At 47.0% G+C, this 24810-nt stretch overlaps 1 long non-coding RNA gene across 1 annotated transcript in view; it reads right to left on the bottom strand.

The window, feature by feature from the left end:
* The window catches only part of LOC146170851 (uncharacterized), a 40218-nt gene extending 15753 nt beyond the window's left edge, over positions 1 to 24465 (bottom strand). The window contains exons 1-2 of the long non-coding RNA XR_014703095.1: positions 24299 to 24465; positions 13789 to 13909 (exon numbers count right to left, since the gene is read on the bottom strand). This is a non-coding gene — a long non-coding RNA (uncharacterized LOC146170851). The remainder of the gene's footprint in view (positions 1 to 13788; positions 13910 to 24298) is intronic.
* Between the last annotated feature and the right edge of the window lie 345 nt (positions 24466 to 24810).

The raw sequence follows: 24810 nt of genomic DNA on the forward strand, positions 1-24810 counted from the left end.
TGTCGTACGCCCCGTTTATGTCCAGGAAGGCCAAATACAAAGGTATATTTTCCACTCTAGATATTTCGATGCATTAGGTAAGCACGAACAGGCTGTCATCTAAGCGCCTACCATTTCTAAAGCCGTTCTGAAGTTCTCCGAGTATCCTGTTACTTTCAACCCATGCTTGCACCTTTAATTTCACCGCCTGCATGGCTAACCTGTACATTACAGATGTTATAGTAATCGGCCTGTAGGATTTTATGTGCATCCTTTCTCCTTTCCCTTTATAAATAAAATTCATTTTACTGTGCCGCCAGCTGTCCGGAATTTGCTTATTCGTTATGATTGTTTCCAAAGTTTTAACAACGTTTCCTTACTTTTTGGACCGAGTTCATTAATCAGCTTGATCCGAATTCCATCTATTTCTGTAGATGTGTTTTTAGGAATAATTTTTTCTGCCTTTTTCCAGTTTAGATTGGTCAGTTCTAAAGTGCTTTGTATTCTGCTAGCTTGTGTTGCTTCCTGATTTGCGGAGATTACCCTATCGTCGCTCTTAAATGACTCGGCTATCACTGATGTAATATAGTTCACTGCGTTGTCTCCCTTTAAACAATTTCCCTCGTTATCTTGAACCCGATCTTGCTTTCTTTGATTCTTCTTCCCTAGCCAGCCTATATGGTTCCTGAATTTTCTTGCGCCGCCTCTAGGGGCATCGTGTATATCAGCCATCCAGCGATCGGTGGACTGTCTTATTTGACTTTGGACGAGGGCCTGCACTTGAAGTTTCTTTTGTCGATATGATTCCCATTTTTGGTCGATTTCCTCCTGAGAAGCCTGTGCTTTCTTTGCCATTCGGTGTTCCCTTGAAGCAGAACGTCGTTGTTCAATAGCTTCCCTGATTTTCTTATTCCACCAGCTTCGTGGCTTCCTCTTTCCATTCCAGCGGTTTGCTACTTTAACCTCCTGAATTTTCCTCCTTATGAGTAGTTCTACCTGTTCATAATCCCAGTCTTCCATGGGGCTTTTCTCTATTGCTTCCTCTATGTCTGCTGCTATCTGCGCTATTTGATCATCGTTTAATTTTGTGTTTACGTTTTGTCTAAGTTCTATTTCTCTTTTCATCAAGGGCCCCATCTGCAGACTAATACGTATATGATCAGTTCTCAGACTACACTCCCTTTCTTCGTCTATTTTCATTTTTATGACCTTGCCATAAATTTCCTGCGACGTTAGGCAATAGTCAATGGTCGTTTGCCTCTTGCGGAATTCCCACGTGATTTGGCCCTCTGATTTTGTTTCTCTATTTAATATAACTAGATCGTACCGCTCGCAGAAATCTAGCATTAGCTTCCCGTTACAATCCGTGTATCCATCCAGATCGTCGATGTGGCCGTTCATGTCCCCCAGCAGAATAATATTGTCCCTGTTTCCAAACTGGCTTATATCGTCACTGAGACATTCAACAAGATCTCTGTTTTCTTGCCTGCATTGATGTCCTGTTCCTAAATAAACTACCCCTAGCCATGTCCTTATGCCGGCAATGGTTCTTGAAACCCAGATATGTTCTTTACAAGATGATTTAATTCTTTGCCAATTTGTTCCCTGGTGTATCAACATACCTACCCCTCCACCCTTTCTTTCCGTTCTCGTTCTGTTGCACCCTTCCCAGACGTAGCCTTCTATAAATGGCGGATCTTCTAGATCCCTGAGATGAGGCTCGCAAAGAGCGTACACACCTATTTTGTCATCCTTCAACTGCTGTTCTATCTCTAGCCATTTCGCCCTTTTTCTACCTCCTTGCATGTTTATGTGGCTGATCCTAGTGTTAAATTTCTTTTTGTACTTTTCTTTCTCGACCTACTCTTTGCCATTTTTTGGGGCTCAGCCTCCATTATTACACTTTCTTCTGCTTCACTTCTAACTACCTCTGTGCACGGAGTGCTCGTGGACCCCCTAAAAAAGCTACAGCCCTGCCTGCCAAGCGCCAGCCGATCTCTGCTCCGACCCTTCTGTTAAAATGAATGCCATCTCGCTGAAAAGCCCTACCAAAACCTGCTTTATGTACCTCCCTGTTTACCTCAACCACTTCGCAACGCTTCTCCAGGCTTAACTTTCTTATGTCCTGATTAACTGTCACCCCGTCCTTTTCCCTCTTTCCGTTCAATTCTAGCACCTCTGGTACTGTGCATACAACTATCTGCGTCTGCTGTGCTATCTCCCTGATCTCGTCAACTCTCTTAACTGAGCTTTCCACCACTCCTGCAGCGTCACCATTTAGGACATCGTTTAGACCCGCGGCTACTATTACCATACTGCGCTCTGCGGAATTCTTCAACAGCCAATTTTTACTCTCTTTTAGCACTGCCCTCATTGTTCTCCCTGGGAAGGCTCCAACCAACACTCTCTTATCACCCCTTACACGTTCCAAGATATCTCGCTTGCACCTGTTCATGTTAGAATCTCCGGCGATAAGCACCTGGGCCTTCTCTCTCCCTCTCCCAACTGTTGGCTCCTGCTTTCGGTTATCTGTGTCCTTATCTTTGGGATTTTCATTCTTCTTTACTTCTTCCTTTTTTCCCTCGTCTTAGCTGCTTCTAAATAACTCTGACGGTTCGGATCCGCCTGACCTACTTTGCTTATGCCTTCCATGCCAGTGCTGGCCCCAGCCACGTGGCCCGCATTGGAATGTTCGTCCTTGTTGGTTCCAAGGACAAAGTCGGCCCCTTTTTTTTTCAGTTTGAGTAAGCTGTCCAAGCAGTTTCTGATTTTCCGTCCTTAGCAAACGTACTTCATTTTCTAAATCCTCCACTCGAGACACTAAACTGCCCCTTTCTTGATCAAATCTATCTAGACGTGCATGCAGTACGCAACACCGACACAAAAAATCGCTGCCTTCCGCTTCACCTAAAGAGTCAAAGCGCGTTTCTTTGAGATTAACCTGCGCCTCACACTGAGTACACTTTACCTTCTTTTGATTGCACATCTTAAGCGCTCATCGATTGAACTATAACTATTACGAATTCTTAGAATATACAAATTGCCAAAAGAAGACACAAGAAACGACTAGCAAACACGCGTTAAAAACCAATTCTGCGAATGCCAATAGCCTAGAAAGAAAAATATTTATCTAAACAAGATAGCTAAACAATGAACGCCAAGAAAACCTAGCTGCTGGCACGAAAAACCAGGCCGCTAGGACCAAGAGCTAAAATCGATTCTTTAGGCTGCACCTAATTACCTAACTAGCTGAAAACGAAATAAAGTTATTAGAAGAAAGAACTCATCTATTTGACGCTTCGGAAGCTGCCGCTGTCGCCAGTCCGTCCGTTTCCGGTAGCCACGTGCAATCGGAGGAACGATGGAAAACGCGTCCGCACCACACGGCTGTCAACTGTCTATGTTATATTACTGGCGCCGCCATGTGGGGAGCACGGGAGACTGGCAGGGGCTCCTCTTCACTCTCGATGCTCGCCCGCCAATTGGGTCCGTGCCTTCTTTTGACGGTGTTTTCGCGTAGGTGAAAGTAAACCTGCCCACCCAGGTTTACTGGCTTCTGCGACATTTTTGGTGGCGGTTCCGGGTAAATCCCATGCACGAAGAACCTCTGAGTGCCTCCTACGCCCGTCTACACACCGGTGACACGACACATGCACACAAGGCAAGCCCCCGCTTGAGAGGCTTAGCTCCCGAGTGCGGTCCCCTTGTTTGCCCACCGCGAACGATGATGACTACAACCGCAAGCCAGAGCATTCAACTTCCAGTGAGTGCCCAGCCGCTGATCTGCCATACTTCGCGTATGCCTACGCCGTTACATGCCGACAAATTTGAAGCCGTTGAGGACTGCTTCACCAGCTACGACAGGGTCGCTGTGTTTAATGCATAGGACGAGGAGCACAAGTTGGACAATGTTTAATTCGCACTAGAGGATGCCGCCAAGATGTGGTGCGTAAACCACAAGGCTACCATTACCACCTTGCAGAATTTCTGGGGGCAGTTACTCGGAACATTTGGCAACGATGAAAGAAAAGAGATGGCTGAACTCACTCTACATTCCCGAGCACAACAGCCTAATGAGAGCGTCGCAATGTTTGTCGAAGAAATGACTCGCCCTTTCAAACGGGCGGATTCGTCCATGTCGGAAGCAAACAAGGTGCGCCACCTTATGCGAGCCGTCAAGGAGCAGCTGTTTGCTGGCCTTGTACGTGACCACGTATTGTGGCTGATTTCCCGAAGGAAGTGACAAGCATCGAGTGTGCCCTGAATCAGCGACTTGTGCGTTTTGATCGCTCTGCGAACATCGGTGCTGTGGACTTACGCTTTCTGATGGCCAGAAACAGCAGTGAAGCTCTTCGTGAACTTGTAGAGATCGCCAGGCAGGAACGCTCGCGATCTTCGCCTCGGCCAGACGTGTGGAAGGGGATAGCTGTCGTGGACCGTGTGAGCGTTGAGAACCGGGCGACTGGCGTCCGTGCGGCGACTACCGGGCTCTCAACGCTCACACGGGCCAAGACCGCTATCCCCTTCCATACATCCAAGACTTCACTGGACATCTGGAAGGTTGCAAGATCTTGAGTAAAGTGGACCTTTTCAAGGCGTACCACCAAATTCCTGTTGAGCCGGCCGATATTCCGAAGACGGCCATCACTACACCCTTCGGACTATTTGAGTATGTGCGCATGCCATTTGGGCTACGCAACGCAGCTCGAACTTTCCAGATTCATTGCTGAAGTGACATTTGGGCTCCCGGCGGTATTTGCCTACATCGACATCCTCGTCGCGAGTCGTTCTCCTCAGGATTACGAGCGTCATCTCCGGGAACTCTTTCAACGCCTCCAAGAGTTTGGCTCAGTCGTCAATGCCCAGAAATGTGTTTGCGGCTCCTCTGAGCTCGAGTTCTTGGGCCACCACATCTCGGCGCCTTTTCATGTCCAGGCTGTTAAGGACTTTCTAGCAACCACTACCCTACGCAAGCTTCGTGAGTTCCTGGGCCTAGTGAGTTTTTCACGGCGCTTTATTCCGCACTGCGCCGAGCTTCTTCACACCCTGACTGACCTTCTCGACACCACCAAGTCCTCATCCTTCACAATTTCCTGGTCTCCCGCAGCTCAGGCCGCTTTCACAGCTGCAAAACAAGCCCTCGCCGATGCAATCGTCCTCAACCACCCTAGGACTTCCGCGCTCACTCACATCATGGTGGATGCTTCTAGCGTGGCCATTGGTGCGGTTCTCCAGCAGCAGATCGACTCCGAGTGGCACCCACTGGGTTCGTTTTCTCGGAAGCTCCAGCCTGCCGAGATTCACTACAGCGTATATGGCCGAAAGCTGCTTGCCATCTACTCCACCAACCAGCACTATCGCCACTTCTTGGAGGGCCAGCCATTTTGAGTTCTCGCGGACCGTAAGCCTCTGGTGTATGTGTTCCGTACGAACTCTTCAAAGTACGACGCCCGTGAACTTCGTCAGCTGGTCTACATGTCGGAGTTCACAACCGATATTCGACATATTAAAGGCACCGACAACGAGGCAGCTGACGCACTTTCACGCATTACCACCATCGGAGTGTCCTCACCTGCTGTGGACTGGCAATCTCTGGCCCGGGCGCAGCTTGAAGACACTGAACTGCAAGCCCTGCGTGCCCACCCCCGAGCCCTCCGTCTGCAGCTTGTGCCTCATCCGATTGTACTCGGATCGCTCTGGTGCGACATATCATCGGCTCTACCGCGACCGTTCATCCCGGAGGCCTGTCGTAGTGCCATTTTTCATTCCCTTCACGACATCTGCCATCCTAGCATTCAAGCCACGCAGTGCCTCACCGAACAGTAACGCCGACGTTCGCCAGTGGGCCCGTGCCTTGTTTGCCAGTCCGCCAAAATGACACGCCATACCAAGACTCGCCCTCAGTATTTCCTACCCCCTGGATCGCGCTTTGACCATATTCATCTTGACCTGGTTGGACCGCTTCCCCCCTCTCAGGGCTATAAATATATTCTGACGATGGTTGACCACTTCACCCGTTGGCCCAAAGCCGTGCCAATTCCGGACATTACTGTGCAAACAGTTGCCAGAGCTTTCGTTTCAGCGTGCGATTCCCGCTTCGGCTGCCCCGGCATTGTTACCACGGATCGCGGCCGCCAGTTCGAATATGCCCTTTCATTCACACGGCTACTCGGCACTAAACACTGCCGCACCACATCATACCAGCCCTGTGCCAACGGCATGGTCGAGCGGCTCCATCGCCAGCTCAAGGCTGCCCTCACTGCGCGCCTGGATCGCGAGCACTGAGTCGACCACCTTCCTGTGGTGCTCCGAGGCCTACCTGCCACCCTGCGTCGTGACCTTGGCTACTCGGCGGCCGAACTCGTCTTCCGTACATCCCTGCGGCTTCCCGGAGACTTGTTCGTACCTTCGGCTCCCTCCTGCGAGCCCCTACAATTACTTCCTCGCCTACAAGACTGTCTTCAGCATCTGCGCAATGTGCCTCCTCGCTCATCTGCCCATCAAGTCTTTGTGCATCCAGACCTTGCTTCCTCGACGCATGCGTTTCTCAGACGAGACTCTGTAAAAGCGCATCTTACCCCCTCATACGACGGCCCGTACCACGTCCACAGCAGGACGACAAAGTCAGCGGCAATCCTGCTGGCTGGTCGTGAAGAGGTCGTCTCTCTAGATCACCTCAAACCTGCGTATCTCGAGACACCTACCTAGGAGCTCCCTTCAGATGTTCCCGGCTTATCTGCAGATCTGCTTGCCGCCGTGGCACCCCCATGCCTGCCCCGTCGGCGCGTACATTTCGCCGTTCCGTCTAGGCAGGGGGCCCTATAGTGCCCGTCGACGCTATAAAGCGGAGGCGCTGAGATTAGTGTTAGAGGAAAACAAAGGTATACAGTGCGCACTCGGAGCGCAGGCACGGCACGGGCTCTTCAGAATGAGAAGCCTACCACGCTGGTCATCTTGCTGTGGGGCTCCATCGCAACAAACTCATCCGAAGTGCTGCAAAAACTGCCCTCTCTCGAGCAACACCCGCGTGTTGGGGGTATCCCGGATGTTGTGCGCGCAGAGCTCCGCCAAGCAGTGCCATCAGTACTATCACCGCTGCCACCTGCGTCGTACATCATGACGTGTTGCGTACCCCTGCGCCAGAACCATCAGCACCCTACAACCCTGCTCCTGCTCGTCCTGCACCCCAATATTCAGTTTCGACTGGTCTGCTTGACACTCGACCACCCGTTCATAATCACACGCGTGGCGCACGCCGGAAAATCAACCTTTGGTCTTTCACTGCAGTGAAGCCGGTCACGTACTGCTCCACTGCCCGTACCGTCGGATGGGCTTACGTGGATTTTCACCGCACGCCTCTCGGTCGCGCTGTGGCGAACGACCTCGGAATATTGACCAGTACCTCAGCGACAACATCCTACCTGCGTCCCTCCAGCGACGCCATTCCAGGTCACCATCCCCGGGACAGGTTTCCTTGAACGACCATTCTTCCTTCAGGCCGTCACCAAGTCCGCGCCGAGAAAACTGAAGACGGCGACCCTAGGGGGTAGGGCCGCCGTCGATGAACACTACTACCAACATCCTCCGCTTACCGATTCGATCACACAGACCGATCTTCGACCATTAGCTCCGACCAACAGTCCAACCATTTTCGACAATAGCAGAAGCTTTCCTCCGACGCCCCCAATCGATCTCCGCATTAACAATGAGCCCGACGACCTCCCGATGATCACAGAAGCTTACCTTCGACGCCGCAATTTGACTGAATGAACGACCCGTCAGCCCGACGATCCCTGACACGCCGCACTTTGTCAATGGTGAGCTACCATCCGCCGAGATACGGATCGCTGTTGATAACCACCACATGACTACCCTTTTAGATACCGGCGCTGAATTTCGCGTTATGAGTCATGGCCTTTCTACTATCCTGCGAAAAGTCTTGACTTCTTGGCACGGAGTCCCGATATGGACAGCCGGAGGGCTCGTGGTAACGCCTCTAGAAGTGTGCGCCGCTCGCGTCGAGATTCGCCATGTTACTTTCTCGTGTTGCTTCGTTGTGCTAACAAAGTACTCCAAGGACCTGATTATCGGCCTTATACCCCAGTCACACGGTCATTTTCAAAGGCGATTGAGTTGATAGCCCTCGAGATTTTCAATCGCGATCGAACTCGAAGGAGTTTTGCCGCTGCTACATGGCAAAACTCGACGGCTATCGAAATAGTTCTGGTGTTTGGCGCCAAAATTTTATGGCGCCACTATCGTTGCTTTCGGTTTTGCTTAAATAACTAAAATCTCTCTATAAAGGCAAAATAAAATATAACTGTTACCTTTTTTTAGTAACTGCAGGTGTTTAGTTGTTATTCAAGGAGAACTTTTTTTTTTAACGCGTTGGCGTTCGTACGACTGTGCTTTTCCTTGTGCTTTTTTTTTCTCGGCGGCGCATGCCAAGTAGTAGAAATTACATAAATAATACGCCTGAAAAAAGAGCGATGCTATCTTAAAATTATTACGGGTAATAATATTTTACCGCGTAAATTTAAGATATAAAATAATAACGCTTGTTCACGCTTTGGTATCGTAAACGCGCTGTGCACGTGTGTGCGTGACGCTCCTCGGGTCAACGCTAGCAACCTTGCGCGATGCTCGAAGGCCTTCCAGATCTCGAAAGAGTTCTGAGCTGTTCCGTTGACTCGATAGACTATCGACTCAATTGCCGTTGAAAACTCCCGTGTGGCAGCTTTCGAAGGCCTTCGATTCGACAGAAAGTCGGTTCGAGGGCCTTTGAAATGGCCGTGTGACAGCGGTATTAATTTTCTTAGCGAGAACGGCGCCATCATCGACCTCCGTACCTTAATGGTCACTTTTTCCGCTCACCGCGCAATTTCCGACGACCGCACACACCATAGCGACTACTACATAGGCAGGCCAGTTTTCCGCGTGTGCGATGACACATGTCCCTCTACCTCCACGCACCAGCTTGTTTGTTGCAGTGCAGTGCGAAAATCTTTCCGCCCTTCAAGGCCTCGTGGAAACGAACGTGAATGTATTGTTGAGCCTATATGTCTGCGTCACTCGGGTAGTTTTTACCCTGAGTAATTAACGTACTGAACTGCTTTTTAGCGCCGAACTTTACCGCCGAATACCGCCATTTACCGCAAGGTACAGCCATCGCTTATTTTGACGCAGTCAGTGCGCCCTCCGCCTACTGCACCCTTTTGCTGGCCAACGAGAACCCTCCCGAGACCACTGGGCATACTGTTCAAACTGACGTGAATCCTGATTTGTCTCTTACCCAGAAACGCTGCCTCAACACAATTGTGGGCACTTACCATGACTACTTTGCCGTCCCATCCAAAGTGAAAAAGACGTCAATAGCCAAACAACGAATTATAGTTGATCCCACCGAGCGCCCTATCCACCATCACCCCTACCGAGTATCGGCGAATGAATGAGAGGCTAGTCGGGCGCATGTTGGTGAAATGCTCCGCAATGATGTGATCCAGCCGTCCACAAGCCATGGGCCTCACCAGTTGTGCTGGTCGCTAAAAAGGACGGAACACTCTGATTGTGTGTCGGCTTTAGGAGGCTCAAGGAAAAGCGAAAAAGGACGCCTACCTATTGCCTCGAATTGGCGACTCGTTCGATTTACACTGCCACGCTCGATAATTTCCATCGCTCGATCTACGCAGTGGGTACTGGCAGATCGAAGTGGATGATCGTGAACGAGAGAAGACCGCATCCATTACTCCTCACGGCCTGCACGAATTTAAGGTGCTTCCTTTCGGTTTGTGCTCCCCTCCAGCAACCTTTCAAAGATTCATGGACACTGTTCTAGCCGGCCTGAAAAGGCAGACGTGCCTGATCTACCTTGTCGACGTTGTCATTTTCTCTGCGACCTACAAGGAGCACTTCATACAATTGAAAGCCGGGCTAAATGCCATCTGCGTTTCCGGGCTCTGACTAAAACCAGGAAAATGCTAATTTGCATTCCAACAGCTCAAGTTTCTGGGTCATGTCCTGAGCGCTGAGGGATTTAGCCCTGATCCAGAGAAGACGGCTGCCGTAGCTGTTTCCCGACCCCCCTGATAAAAGTTCCACACGTCGGTGTTCGGGCCTCTGTTCATATTGCTGGAGATTTGTGCACGACTTCTCCCGAATAGCGGAACCATTGACTCGCCTAACAAAGGACCAGCCTTTCATCTCGGCCGGCGAGCAGCAAAGGGCCTTCAAGGAGCTTCGCAAGCGCCTCCAAACAACGCCCGTACTTGGCCACCTCGACGAGGAGGCCGACACAGAATTGCATACCGACGCCAGTAACGTTGGCCTCGGTGCAGTTCTCGTTCAGTGGCAAGATGGCATTGAGCGGGTGATTGCTTACGCCAGCCGCACCCTGTCTCTTTCCGAAGCGAATTATTCTACTGCAGGAAAGGAGTGCCTTGCAGTTGTCTCAGCGGTAACAAAATTTCGGCCGTATTTGTATGGTAGGTAATTTAGAGTGTTTATCGACCACCACTCACTCTGTTGGTTAGAGAACCTTAACAATCCTTCAGGCCGGTTAGCCCACTGTAGTCTCCGGTTACAGGATTTCGACGTTTCTATTTTGTACAAGTCCGGCACGAAACACATTGTCTATCCTGAGACCCTATCCCGTGTTCTCCAACTGAAACAGATGGCTCCGTTTTTCTCGGCGCTCTGACGACGCGAGATCTCGCTCAACAGCAGCGAAACGCCACCAAACCGCGGCCCCTCATCGACTACCTCGAGGGAACCGCCTAATCGCCGCCTCGCCTTTTCACGCGTGGCCTGTCGTCATTCTGCTTGCGTGACGGCATCCTCTACAAGAAAAACTACACTTCCACAGACATTCAGTATCTGCTGGTGATCCCAACGCCGCTCCGTACCGACGTTTTGCAGGCATTCCACGACGAGCTTTCTGCCGGACATCTCGATTTTTCTCGCAAAAGTACTACTGGTCCAAGCTTGCCGCTAATCAAGCCGGCCAGCGTGCTGCAGCCTTTTGCTTCTCCGCGAGTACCTTTTCATCAAGTCAGTATAGACTTGCTTGGGCCATTTCCTACGCCATCTTTGAGCAACCGGTACATTAAGTCCCCACTAATTATCTTTCCCGCTAATGTGAGGCGAAAGCTCTTCCCAACGCATGTGTAGTAATATTGCGAACTTTTTTATCTTTAATCTAGTCCTTCGTCTCGTTGTCCCTGCTATCGTTTTAACTGACAGAGGCACGGCATTTACTTCAGCTATAACCCATGAAGTGATGCGGCTGAGTGGCACTTGTCATAGCAGAGCGACAGTTTACCATCCTCAGACGAATGTCTTATTAAGTGACTCAATAAGACCATCGCCGATATGCTTTCTATGTACGTCGACGAAGACCGTGAGGCCTGGGACCAGATACTACCGTATGCAACACTTGCCTATAACACCGAAGTCCAGGAAACGACCCGCTTCAGACCGTTTCGTTTTGGAGTACGGTCGCGAAGCTGTCACCATGCTGGACGCAATGCTACTGCCAGATGTTGCCCACCCAGCGACTACCGGTGCAGACCAGTTCGTGCAGCATGCCGAGGCCGCTCGCCAGCTGGCGAGATTTAGAGTCTAGACACAGCAAGGTGAATATACTCAACGTTATAACCTTCGTCACAGGGAGGCAATTTACAACTCTGGCGATCAGGTTTGGGTGTGGACACCTGTTAGCCAGCGGGGTCACTCTGAGGAGCTTGTGCGCCGCTACTTCTGCCCGTACGAATTACTGCGCAAACTCAAGCGGCTTCACCTATGAACTGATCGCCCAAGGAACTGTTCACTCAACCCGACGGCAAGCACAATCAGAGTTTGTACATGTCACCACGATGAAGCCCTTCTATTCCCGCTAAGTCAAGCTAAATGTGTCTTTTTTTGCCTCCTGTAACAGCTTTATGGGAACGCGGCATCCTCACCGACTATGGTTGTGCTCGACCTCGCCACTCAGCATCGGGCCGATGCCTTTTCCACAGGGAGGGGCAATGCCGCAATGTTATCTTTCTGGCGTCGCCATGTGGCGAGCTCGGGAGACTGGCACGCGCTCGTCTTCTTCGCTCTCGGTGCTAGCCCGGCAGTTAACTCCGTACCTTCTTTTCGCGATGCTTTCGCATAGGTGAAAGTAAACCCTCCCACCAAGTTTTACTGGCTTCTGCGACAATATCATCAATCGGTCAGTCATGTAGTGAATGTTGAACACAAAATGGTTTCCATGCTGACAGGCAGACACAGGCAGACAAACCAGGTTTAGGAGCCTTTAAGCAAATATTTTAAAACAATACTTTCAAAGCATAAACAATATTACTCTTGTACTTAACAGTGCATATTAGCTGCGATACTAGCACAACATTTCTTTGAGTGATAAGGGAGACTGCATGCCTGAAATTATAAGATGTCTAAATTACTTAGTGTGATGTCGGCGTATTTTGTGATCAAAAACAACCCGCCCTCATTAGACTTCAACTCATTCAGCTTCTGTTTACGGAGTGTTATCAGCAATCAAAAATATGGTTTAAGGAAAGAGGTTTTGTGCCAAATAAAACAGCGATATATATAGGCACCCATGAGAAATAAATTATTTTGACCTGAAGAGGGTTTTGGACATCACAAGGACTTAGAAAAAGCGTTGATTATGTCCTGGCAGTACAGTTGCTCGCAAATTAACGGGAAAACGAATTTTGATGAAAGTGAAGCGCAAATACTGTTTTCTGCGCCAGAAATCTTTAGGTAGTGAGGGGTAATGGGATTATGAATGAACTGTGATCGCCTAAAAAGGCGACTTCTAAATTGATTTCTATTCAGATGTTTAAAAGTATATTGGAAGTTTGCTGAGCTATTGCAAAGTTTAGCAGAAACGATTGCCTGTGTGGTTCCGAAATGATCTCCCGATCATTGTTTATATCAACGTAGGAGTAGCTGTTCTGCCTTCGCCACTTTGAAAGCGTCCATTTCTTGGGCAGCAGGTCTTGCACTGCAATTTCTTCGATATTGTTTGCTCATAGGGAAATTTGCAGTGCTTAGAAAACTAAATACTAGATTTTGTGAGAGCAACATTATGATTTTTAAAGGTGAACCACGCCCCCCATGTTTTTAAGTAAAAATCACTATGTGTTTGCGGGACATGCAGAAATTTTGAAGTTAAGCCGATTTTATGTTCATTGCTTTCTGGTTTATAATTTCTGAAATCTTTGTAAAACGGCTCTCAAATGAGTACAGAAAACGCGACTGCGGCAAATACACTTTAATAGCATTTATTATTAAAGACTAAGCTTAGTAAGCTTCGGTAAAGCAATTAATCAAGAGTTAATGACGGAGGTATGAAAAAATTACATAGGTAAAAAGATTTTCTTGCTTGGAAATTTTGAAAAAGCCTGCTGGGTTTAAGACGAAAGCTCATGTAGCGCAGTGCAGCATTCATTAAATTTAAAAATTTATCGCACTCGCACAGTTCACACACTGAAGCAAGGGCAATTGTTTTCAATGGGAATTGAATAAAAACACATCATAAGGAGCTGTCAATTGATAACCTATTTCAGACTGTAACACACGATTTCATAAAACTTCGCCTTCGCTTGAGCGTTGAATTCGACAGCCTTGATGCTTGTGGTAAAAAAAAAAAGGCAAGCTTGGTGTAAAAATAGACATGAGTAATTACAGCTTTCACAGCTTCACAGGCATCCCAAATTGAAAACCACATATAATAAAAGGAGACAGTTCAAAGGAGTAATGTGAGCCCATTTTGCAATAAATGGCACTTTTGATGAAGCTTACCCTTCGACTTCAAGCACTGGCAAATTATAGAAACCTTTAGTGCAGTTCCACCTTTCACAGGGATTTTCCATAGCTTTTGGTACTCCTAATTTGAAACTGTGTCCTCTGAACCAGCAGTGGCCTTCGATGAAAGAAGTAATGCAAGAAATGCGTTTTATTTGCGGCGAATTATTCTAAGAAATAAAAAATATACTAAGCAAAAGTTTATGCAATTTCGCCCATTGGCAGCGCGGTAAATTTTATTATGTGTTTGTCAGTCATACTGATTTCCGATTCTGACTTTATGAACACCGCCGAATCATAATTATACATAAGGTGGCAGCGAGTAAACGACAGGTTCACTCACTGCTTATAAACGACACATCTAAATTATTTTTAGACGCGCTTTCAAAATTATGTGAATATTTCTGAGAAGTATGTATTAATTGCGATATTTCCAAATGCAGGAGCGTAAATATGTCTGGTGAACGATTGCTTTAGAGCAAACACTGGCATCAATTTTCATCGTTATTACTCTGAGCTGCATAACTATATATATTCTTGACTTTTAGCAGGAAACATATATACACTGACGTTGTAGTTTTGGTCTTATTATTAAAATCAAATCCTGCCAAATATAGAATAAGTTTCTGTTGAATATATCTGAAATAATGTTTGGCATTTCTCAATCATACTTTTCTTGATTGCTCGGTGTCACGAAATCGGCGCACATATTCATCAAGTCGGCACGGCGCGAGGCCCGCGCGGCGTCGCGTGGAAGGCATGGAGAGAAAAGCCCCCTTCCCCGCGCGGGAGAGCGCGTAGCTTTGTACGCGTTGCCGTGACCCTCTTCCCCATTGCCCGGGGAGGACGGTGGTTCATCGGCCTGGAATGTGCCAGGCCTTTCGAGAAGGTTCTATGGGACCTGGCCAATGACGACGCGCGGCTCGACGGGAGGAGAAGAGGGAGCTACAACCAGCGAAGCTATGTGTGTGTGTGCGCTAGCTTTGGCGCGTGTTAACAAACAGACGCGGCGCGCCCTATTTAAAGCGACAGCGCCGCTTGTTGAGCCAGTCAGTCAGTCAGTCAGTTCGCCAGTGCTTTGCGACGTGTTCGGCTGGACTCCCGGGGATCACCCGCTGCTGGCAAGCCCACGGACTTTCAAGGGAGCGGCGCTCGTCTCGTATGGCGGCCACATCGTGACTCTTGAGGCGTCGGACTGCAACAGTGCCCGGTGAACAATTTGGTGTTTGTTTATGTACTCTCTCGTGTTTCATCTATTGTAAAGCCTCTATGTTATTGGATACCTGTGTAATTGCATGCTTAGCGTTTGTATTCTGTGAACCTCTCGTCTGTTGTATTTCAGGTGGTCTTGTGTATTCCTTTGTATCGTCTCTTGCTGTGCATAAATTGTGTTTTGTTTGTTACTTCTGACTCCGATCCTTACTCTGGTTTGAACCGGCGACCGCTGGGCACCAAACGACCACCCCCTTCTGTCACTACAAGGTAGCTGAATTCCGGCTGAGCTTGCCACGCAGGTCGAGGGCATCTCCTTCGCGACCGGAACAGCTACCCCCACTCACTCTAAGGGTGTCTGGGAGTGTGCGCACCGTTAAGGGCGCATCGTTAATAATACCCCCTTAATTATTAACGGGTGACAATTAATCTGGCGTCCGCGACAGGACGTTTGGTGCATTCAAGCTCAGAGGACGGAGAACGAGTTGGAAGAGTTTACGAAGAGGTCGTAACGGCGTAACAGCAGAGCGATAGCGAGAGGTACCGCGCTGAAGCGGTTGTGAGGGTCCATTGAGAGTGCTATATGTTAGCATTAGGCAGTTCAGATTGAAGATGAATCTCAAGGAGATTATTGCGTTGGGCCTAGAGAAAGGTCTTAAAGGAGCTGAACTGCGAGAATGGGTGGACCGAAAAGAAAGAGAGGTTCTAGAACAAGCTAAGAAGGAAAGAGAAGAGGCTGAGAAAGAAAGAGAGAGGCAAAGAGAAGAACGAGAGAAAGAATGGCTCAAGAAACGAGCAGAAAGAGAGAGAGAATGGCAGAGGAAACAAGCAGAGGCAAAGAGACAAGAAGAAGAAAGAGAAAAAGAATGGCTCAGGAAGAGAGCCGAAAGAGAAAAAGAATGGCTGAGGAAGCAGGCAGAAAAGGAAAAAGAATTCTTAAAAGAGGGAGAGATCCTTCTCAAAAAGCTGGCTGAAGTTCGGCGTTTGAAAGGTATTACCGAGCCTCCGGAGGTTACCTTTCCTTATATTAGAAAGTACAGCGAACCAAGCGGTACTGTAGAAACTGGCTCCAGCAGCCAGAATGAGGTTGTGGACCAGCGTGTTCCTGCAACAGAAACTTCAGATGACCGAACTGAAGTTCAGAATTCTCAGAAAAAAGAGATTGTGCCCTCCGAGACGACAGGTTGCAGAGAAGCTGCAACGGCAGATGTCGAGCCAGAAACCTCGGTGTTTTCAAAGCCTGAAGATGAAGAAGGGCAGGATTGTAGCTCCTCATTAAATGACACCATGGCTGAGTGCATGAGTGACCGGGATGAGGAGACTTCAAATTGCAGTGAGCACGAAAGCTGGGATGAAGGTGGCAGTGCAGATCCTAACCTTGAGGATTCAGAAATGGAAGAAAGCGAAGACTGCACTGCAATGAAAAGTTTCAAGAAACATTTTAAGGAACAGGAGGTAACCAAAAGTGAGGATAATGAGTCCCTAGTTGAAAATGAGTCCTGCTTTGAGAAGGTACGACTTAAGATCGCAAAGAAAAGAAAGAAAATGAAAAGGATTGAGGGAGAACAAAGTTCTCAAAAAGACGCTCCTTTCAGACAGCAATGTTCTGATTATGAGGGTAAAACCGGATCAAACGTTTCTCGGCCAAAGGTGCGAATAAAAGTGAAAATGAAAAGAAACAACTTCAAACCTGCCAAGTCAGGTGAAATGGAGCGGGAAAAATCAAGAAGAAAGAAAAGGAAGAAGTTACTGAAGGGCTTGAAGCGCAAGGAGAACAGCTCAGACAGAGAAGAAACTGGGCGGCCGGCACAGAATAATAATAGGCCTGCAGGCAGCATTTCTCTCCGCGAGCGTACTGTTGGGGGCCTCAGGTACAATGGCCAAACTACTTCTGATCGGCAAACAGACAATATAAGGAAGATCAAAACGCGAATGAGGAAGAAAAGCAGGACACGCGTGAGAAAGAAGTACCAGTGCTTCGTAAGAAAGAAAACTGGCGTATCTGAAAGTTGGAGAGGAACCGATACGTTCCAAGAAGGTGCATCCCGAGTGTGGAAATATAGGCGAAAACATGGCTTAGGTTTGGGTGCTGCACATTTGAATATTTGTGTGTTTCTATGTTACTGATCCTTGGCATGTATCCAACAACAGTATGTTGCTATGTTTGTGAATTTCATGGCATTGATGTGTGAATTTCGTAAGGCGTTATTACAGTTTTGTGAAATTTGTGCAATGTGTGTGATATGGTCATTTGCCCCATATATTTGTGAGCGCATGCATGTGCGCGCGATGTTCGTGGTTGTTGTGAATATTGTGGGACAATATTCTTTAAGGGAGGGGCAGTGTCACGAAATCGGCGCACATATTCATCAAGTCGGCACGGCGCGAGGCCCGCGCGGCGTCGCGTGGAAGGCATGGAGAGAAAAGCCCCCTTCCCCGCGCGGGAGAGCGCGTAGCTTTGTACGCGTTGCCGTGACCCTCTTCCCCATTGCCCGGGGAGGACGGTGGTTCATCGGCCTGGAATGTGCCAGGCCTTTCGAGAAGGTTCTATGGGACCTGGCCAATGACGACGCGCGGCTCGACGGGAGGAGAAGAGGGAGCTACAACCAGCGAAGCTATGTGTGTGTGTGCGCTAGCTTTGACGCGTGTTAACAAACAGACGCGGCGCGCCCTATTTAAAGCGACAGCGCCGCTTGTTGAGCCAGTCAGTCAGTCAGTCAGTTCGCCAGTGCTTTGCGACGTGTTCGGCTGGACTCCCGGGGATCACCCGCTGCTGGCAAGCCCACGGACTTTCAAGGGAGCGGCGCTCGTCTCGTATGGCGGCCACATCGTGACTCTTGAGGCGTCGGACTGCAACAGTGCCCGGTGAACAATTTGGTGTTTGTTTATGTACTCTCTCGTGTTTCATCTATTGTAAAGCCTCTATGTTATTGGATACCTGTGTAATTGCATGCTTAGCGTTTGTATTCTGTGAACCTCTCGTCTGTTGTATTTCAGGTGGTCTTGTGTATTCCTTTGTATCGTCTCTTGCTGTGCATAAATTGTGTTTTGTTTGTTACTTCTGACTCCGATCCTTACTCTGGTTTGAACCGGCGACCGCTGGGCACCAAACGACCACCCCCTTCTGTCACTACAAGGTAGCTGAATTCCGGCTGAGCTTGCCACGCAGGTCGAGGGCATCTCCTTCGCGACCGGAACAGCTACCCCCACTCACTCTAAGGGTGTCTGGGAGTGTGCGCACCGTTAAGGGCGCATCGTTAATAATACCCCCTTAATTATTAACGGGTGACACTCGGAAATACGGCAATGAATATATTTTACGTCAAGAGTTGCGCATGGACATCAACTTAAGTTTGGCGCTGTCTCTCTTCCAAATATTTACACATCATGCAGATCTGCTGTCGCGGATGCAGCATTTTCTCGCCAGTTCTTGTGTCTGTTGTTACCATTCTGTGTATGAACTCTTCACTAGCACAAACAGCTGTGGATCCAGTTGTGTTTGTACGTTTGTTTCGCAAATACAAATGGAAAGTATGAAAAAGTGAGCTTTATAGTCCTTTTGCCTTGGGAGCAAAACTAGTGCGGAGCATATTTTAATCAGCCATGCCGAATACTGGCATGCGAACTTGACGCCACACGACTAAGTCATGTATGAAGCTCGGCTTTTATCTTAATACTTCTTCACGTCCTCCACTAGATCACTGACATCTTCTCTATAAACCCGATTATATATTGCCAATATCACCAAAAAATTATCAAAACTTCACAAATCGTTCGAAACATATCGACTACTCTTTTGCGTTCGCTATAATAGTAATACAGCTAAGGCAGTACAATGGGGCTACAGCATCAGTAAAAAAGACTATCTGTTTCTCAAGCTTTGATGAATTCGTATTTCACACTATTTCATGCAGAACTACAGCAGGCAAAGTGGTACATTTTCAATTCATTTCATGACTATTTATTCGGATTGTATTTTGATGTACGTAAGGCGCTTCATGTGCACAGAGGAACCTCTGCAGAGACAAAAACGCGGCTCTTCTATTTATAATCATCATCATCAGCCTGATTATACCCACTGCAGGGCGAAGGCCTCTCCCATATTTCTCCACTTAACCCGGTTCTGTGCTAGCTGCATCCCCTTGACCCCTGCGAACTTCTTAATCTCATTCACCCACCTAACTTTCTGCCGCCCCCTGCTACGCTTTCCTTCCCTTGGAATCCAGTTTGTTACCCTCAGCGGCCATCGGTTATCCTCTCTTCGCACTACATGTCCTGCCCATGTCCATTTCTTCTTCTTAATTTCTACTAGAATGTCGGTAACTTGAGTTATTTCTCTGACCCACTCTGCACGCTTTCTATCTCTTAATGTTACCCCTACCATTTTTCGTTCCATAGCCCTCTGGGTTGTCCTCAACTTAAGTATAACTCTCTTGGTTAGCCTCCACGTTTCAGCCCCATAGGTGAGTACAGGCAAGATGCAACTGTTGTATACTTTCCTCTTGAGCGATACCGGTAAGCTGCTAGTCATAATCTGCGAGTGCTTGCCAAATGCGCTCCATCCCAATCGTATTCTTCTTCTTATTTCCTTTTCGTGATCCGAATCTGCGGTTACTACCTGTCCTAAGTAGACATATTCGCGTACTACTTCTAGTATTTCCCTACCTAATGTAAACTGCTGTTCCTTCCCGAGGCTGTTGAACATTACCTTAGTCTTCTGCATATTGATTTTCAAGCCTACCTTTCTACTTTACCTGTCTAGATCATCAATCATTATTTGCAGTTCATCCCCCGAGTTGCTTAGCAAGGAAATGTCATCAGCAAATCGCAGATTACTGAGGTATTCTCCATCTATCCTTATCCCTAACTGCTCCCATTCCAAGTCTCTGAATACTTCCTCTAAACAAGCTGTGAATAGTACTGGGGAGATTGTGTCTCCTTGCCTAACACCTTTCTTTATGTGAATTTTGTTACTTTCTTTATGCAGAACTATGGTTGCTGTGCAGCCACTATATAATCTTCCAGCACTTTCACGTACGCCTCGTCTACCCCTTGATTTCGCAATGCCTGCATCACCGCCGAGGTTTCAACTGAGTCAAATGATTTTTCGTAATCAATGAATGCTACGTATAAGGGCTGGTTATATTCCGAGCATTTTTCTGTCACCTGATTGATGGTATGGATATGATCTATAGTAGAGTACTGTTCCCGAAACCCTGCTTGATCCTTTGCTTTATTGCAGTCTAAGGTTGTCCTGATTCTATTAGCAATTACCTTAGTAAATACCTTATACGTAACAGACAGTAAGCTGATTGGTCTGTAATTTTTAAGGTCCTTAGAGTCCCCTTTCTTGTGAATGAGGATAATGTTTGCATTCTTCCATGGTTCCGGTACCATCGATGACACCAGGCACTGCGTATACAGGGTGGCCAGTTTTTCTAGCACGATATCCCCCCGTCCTTCAGCAAATCTGTAGTTATCTGATCCTCTCCAGCTGATTTCCTCCTTTTCATAGTTTCTAGTGCTTTCTTGACCTCGTCCTTCGTCACTGGTGGAACGTCTGACTGTTTTTCCCTACCGCCAATCTCATTACGGTCCTGACTACTTTTGCTACTGTAGAGATCTCTATAGAACTCCTCGGCTACTGTGACTAACTTTTCCATATTAGTGATGACGTTGCCAGCCTTGTCCTTTATCGCATACATCTGGTTTTTGCCTATGCCCAATTTCTTCTTTACCGCTTTAAGGCTTCGCCCGTTCTTTACAGCATGCTCAATTTTCTCCATGTTATACTTCCTTATATCGGCCACCTTGCGCTTATTGATTAGCTTTGATATCTCGGCCAATTCGATCTGGTCTGTTGGATCGAAAGCTTTCATACTCTGGCGTTTCTTAATCAAATCTTTCGTCTAATTAAACAGCTTGCCGGTGTCCTCTCTAACTATCCTACCGCCTACTTCTACCGCGCAGTCAGTAATGGTATCTCTGAAATTATTGTTCCTTGCCTCTAGGGTAATGTCGCCATCCTCAGTTAGAGCTGAAAACCTATTCAGTAGCGAGATCCTGAACTCTTCTGCCCTCCCCCTCACCGCTAATTCGTTGATGGGTTTCTTTCTTACTAATCTGTTGCGTTCCTTCTTCAGATTTAGGCTAATTCGGGACCTCACCATCCTGCGGTCACTGCATCGCACTTTTCCGATTACCTCTACATCTTGCATAATGGCGGGGGTTGAACACATTATGAAGTCGATTTCATTTTTAGTCTCCCCATTAGGACTTTTCCATGTCCATTTCCGGTTCTTCCGTTTGCTGAAGAAGGTATTCATGATTCGTAAGTTATTGCGCTCTGCAAACTCAACTAGTAACTCCCCCCTGCTATTCCTAGAACCAATGCCATAGTCACCTACTGCCTTGTCTCCTGCCTGTTTTTTCCCTACCTTGGCATTGAAATCGCCCATTAGTACAGTATACTGCGTCTTTACTTTTCGCATTGCCGATTCTACACCTTCATAGAAGCTTTCAACTGCCTGGTCATCATAACTAGATGTAGGTGCATAGGCCTGTACAACCTTCAGTTTATACCGCTTATTAGGCCTAATTACGATGCTTGCAGCCATCTCATTAATACTATAGAATTCATCTATATTGCCCGCTATATACTTATTGACAAGGAATCCTACTCCTAGTTGTCGCCTCTCTGGTAAGCCTCGATAACACAGTACATGCCCATCCTTCAGTACAGTATATGCCTCATTCGGCCTCCTAACGTCACTAAGCCCTATGACATCCCATTTCATGCCCTCTAGTTCCTCTAACAGCACTGCTAAGCTAGCTTCACTAGCTATGGTTCTGGCATTAAACGTTGCCAGGGTCAGTTTCCAATGGCGGCCTGTCCAGCGGAGCCAGGCTTTCTTAGCACCCCCGGCCTGCTGCGTCACAGGTCTGACCGCCGCCGTGGTCAGTTGTTCCGCAGCCGCTGGTGACTGAGGGCCGGGGTTTTATGGAGCTTATCATAGGAGGTTGCGGCTAATTACTGCACCAGGGTGGCCAACTCCTGTTCTGGTGAGGGAGTGCGTTGCCGGAGGTGTTCACCGGCATCAGGTCGTACCCCAAACCTGTTTATGCAATTCCATCGACACGCGGATTTTTTTTTTTTCATCCGGTGGAGAATTGCGCGGCATCGGGATTTGAACTTCGGTCCTCTTGCATGCGAGGCGGATGTTCTACCGCTACACCACCGCTGCATGTATTTATAATAGCATGCGTTTACCAATATCCTCCACATCCCTTGAAAAAAGCAAATCTTTAGTAAAGGATGAGCTATCGATGACATACTGCATGTTTTGACGTGTGCACCATTCTTGCAACACGGAGTGGAAATTTTTTAAAATAACGTATTGCAGTGGCATTAAAAAAGATACATATTGTATATATGTAAGCGTTTCCAACGAATTACAGAGACTGCTACCGTGCATAGCTTAGCAAATGAGCCAGTGTAAAATAAGAGCGCATAAGTCGTACCTTCTTTTCGTAGAATTCAATTTTGTGCAAAGAAGTTTCTCTGGAATGTATAAGCTCTACTTTCAGAACAAAGGATACTTCCTCAAAATTTGTTACTGAATTAATGGTTCAACATATTACCCGGAACACATCTTATTATTAATTTCGACCGCGTTATTAATGGTCTATTTTTTTTTTTAGTAAGCTTAAACGCGTCGCATGACTATATTAAGAAGGCACCTGCCAATTCTCTTGCGTAAATCTTCTTGGGTTTGAGCAATACTTCTCCTCAATATTCAAGCTTTAGTAACCTATCTAACCTGTTCATTTCTCAGGAACATAGGTGACTGCATTAGTGTGAATGATTTCACACCGGGGCATAATGGCCACAAACAAGCGTACGAAGCCGGCAAATATTAGTTTCTGCACGTTTTTGTTCATTATGTGAGTTGTTATCGCAGCTTTATAACTTTAACTCAAACACCACAATAAAAACATCTCCTGAGCTGCAGAATCACGACAAACGGTATTTTTGAATGCTTTGTATCCTGCCATCAGCCTTTTTTCAGAAGAAATGTTTCGACTGCCTCATCAATTTGCGCAGGCGGGGAGTAACTTTGGGCGATTAGACACAATTTAAGATGTCTAGAAGCAGCATTTATGCATCTGTCATTTGTGGTTAATGAACACACTCACAGACCCCTCTCTGCCCAACTGCCAAAATCGGTTACGATACTGTTCAGCTGGTGCCGAGGTTGATGACGCGACGAGAATACATGTTTGACTTGCGGGCTGTTGACGTCAGGAGACTGCATGTAGTCGCAAAATAATGAGAAAACTTTCTAACGCGTAACATAACCGGGGTTTCCTGAAGGCGCCGATTCGAATGCCATCGCAATAAATGAAACTCCTTTCACGAAAGATTCGGGTATTCTTGGGGATGTGCTATATGATGACATAAAATTTTGTCTTTCTTACAGATGAACTTGCGGTATCTGCGCCAGATTTTGGTTAGGAGAAGTAGCAGGAATTCACTGCAAAAAGAGCACTCGTGGTGGATGTCGCATGTTGTACTCTGGATAACAATTGATGAAGCACGTAACCTCACAAATGCTCCGCAGTTACAAACTTAATCCTTTTGAATAGAGTAGTATGCCTCGTTATAACGCTAGTCACAATGCAATTCATTGAACTGGGAAGTAAGCAAACATGCGACAATCCGAAGACTTCCGACGGCGTTAAAGGAGTTTAAACTGAGTCCCTCGTTAATTATTATATAATAAATACTGACAAAATATTGCGATAAGAACAAAACACATCCATGGGAAGCCCGCAGCTACTAGGTATTGGGACAACAAAAGTGATGACAGTGTTTCAACTGGAAAGAACCTTTCGTGACATTTTCGGATAGTGTAGTTATTTAAACATAATTTTAAATATGTAGTAATTTGCGACAGAATACACAAGACGGCTGCTATTTGGCATAATATGTTTGTGGGACAGAGCTAACTTTGAAGAAAATCAGCACTTATCTTTTCTATTCAAGAGTTGTTTCTACATACTTTTGGTAAGCTATCAAAGTACATTATGCTGCATTATGAAGGGGACCAATGTTGCGGGGAATAATGCACACTAGGTTACGATGTTTAAGTGTACTCCTGTCCTAAACAGAGGAATTTTCTAATAAAATTTACCTTTGCATTTTAGCGAATCTAACTGATTTTGTAACATACAACTGTAAACAAACCTACAACAATGCGTACAAGTAAAGCACATGAACATACAAAACCCTTACCATCCTGGTAGTGCAGCGACTCATCGCGATATTTATCATACGGCACGACACCATGGGAAGCATAAACCCCGGCCAGTAAGATCAGAAAAAATGCTTTCATTTTCTTCTTTTGTCCAAAAAGATTATCCAATAAAAGTATCCTTGTAGGTTAAAATGTTCAGTGGTTTATTTCATTGAGCCTAAGAAATAAGAATTATTACCTGTAAAATAAAAACAACAGTTGTTTTCCTAACACACACACACACACATAAAACTAGAATCAATGCGAAGAACTGTGCTAACAGAACCTGTTTAGCTTGTTTGTTACCTCATAAGAATTGGCTGATCAGCTTTAATGATGAGGCTTAGCGTCCCAAAACAGCTAAGTCTATTAGATATGCGATAGTGGAAGGGTCCGAAAGTTTTGAGCATCTGGCATTCTTTACCGTGCACTGTACACCACTCTGGAGCCTTGATAGATGTAGCTTTTCTTTATGCAAGCAGAATTTATTGGATGGGCATATGGCACATTC

The sequence above is a fragment of the Amblyomma maculatum genome, unplaced genomic scaffold, assembly GCF_055883805.1.
Source record: "Amblyomma maculatum isolate TAMU_Amacu unplaced genomic scaffold, ASM5588380v1 scaffold_35, whole genome shotgun sequence".
Taxonomy (NCBI): Eukaryota; Metazoa; Arthropoda; class Arachnida; order Ixodida; family Ixodidae; genus Amblyomma; species Amblyomma maculatum.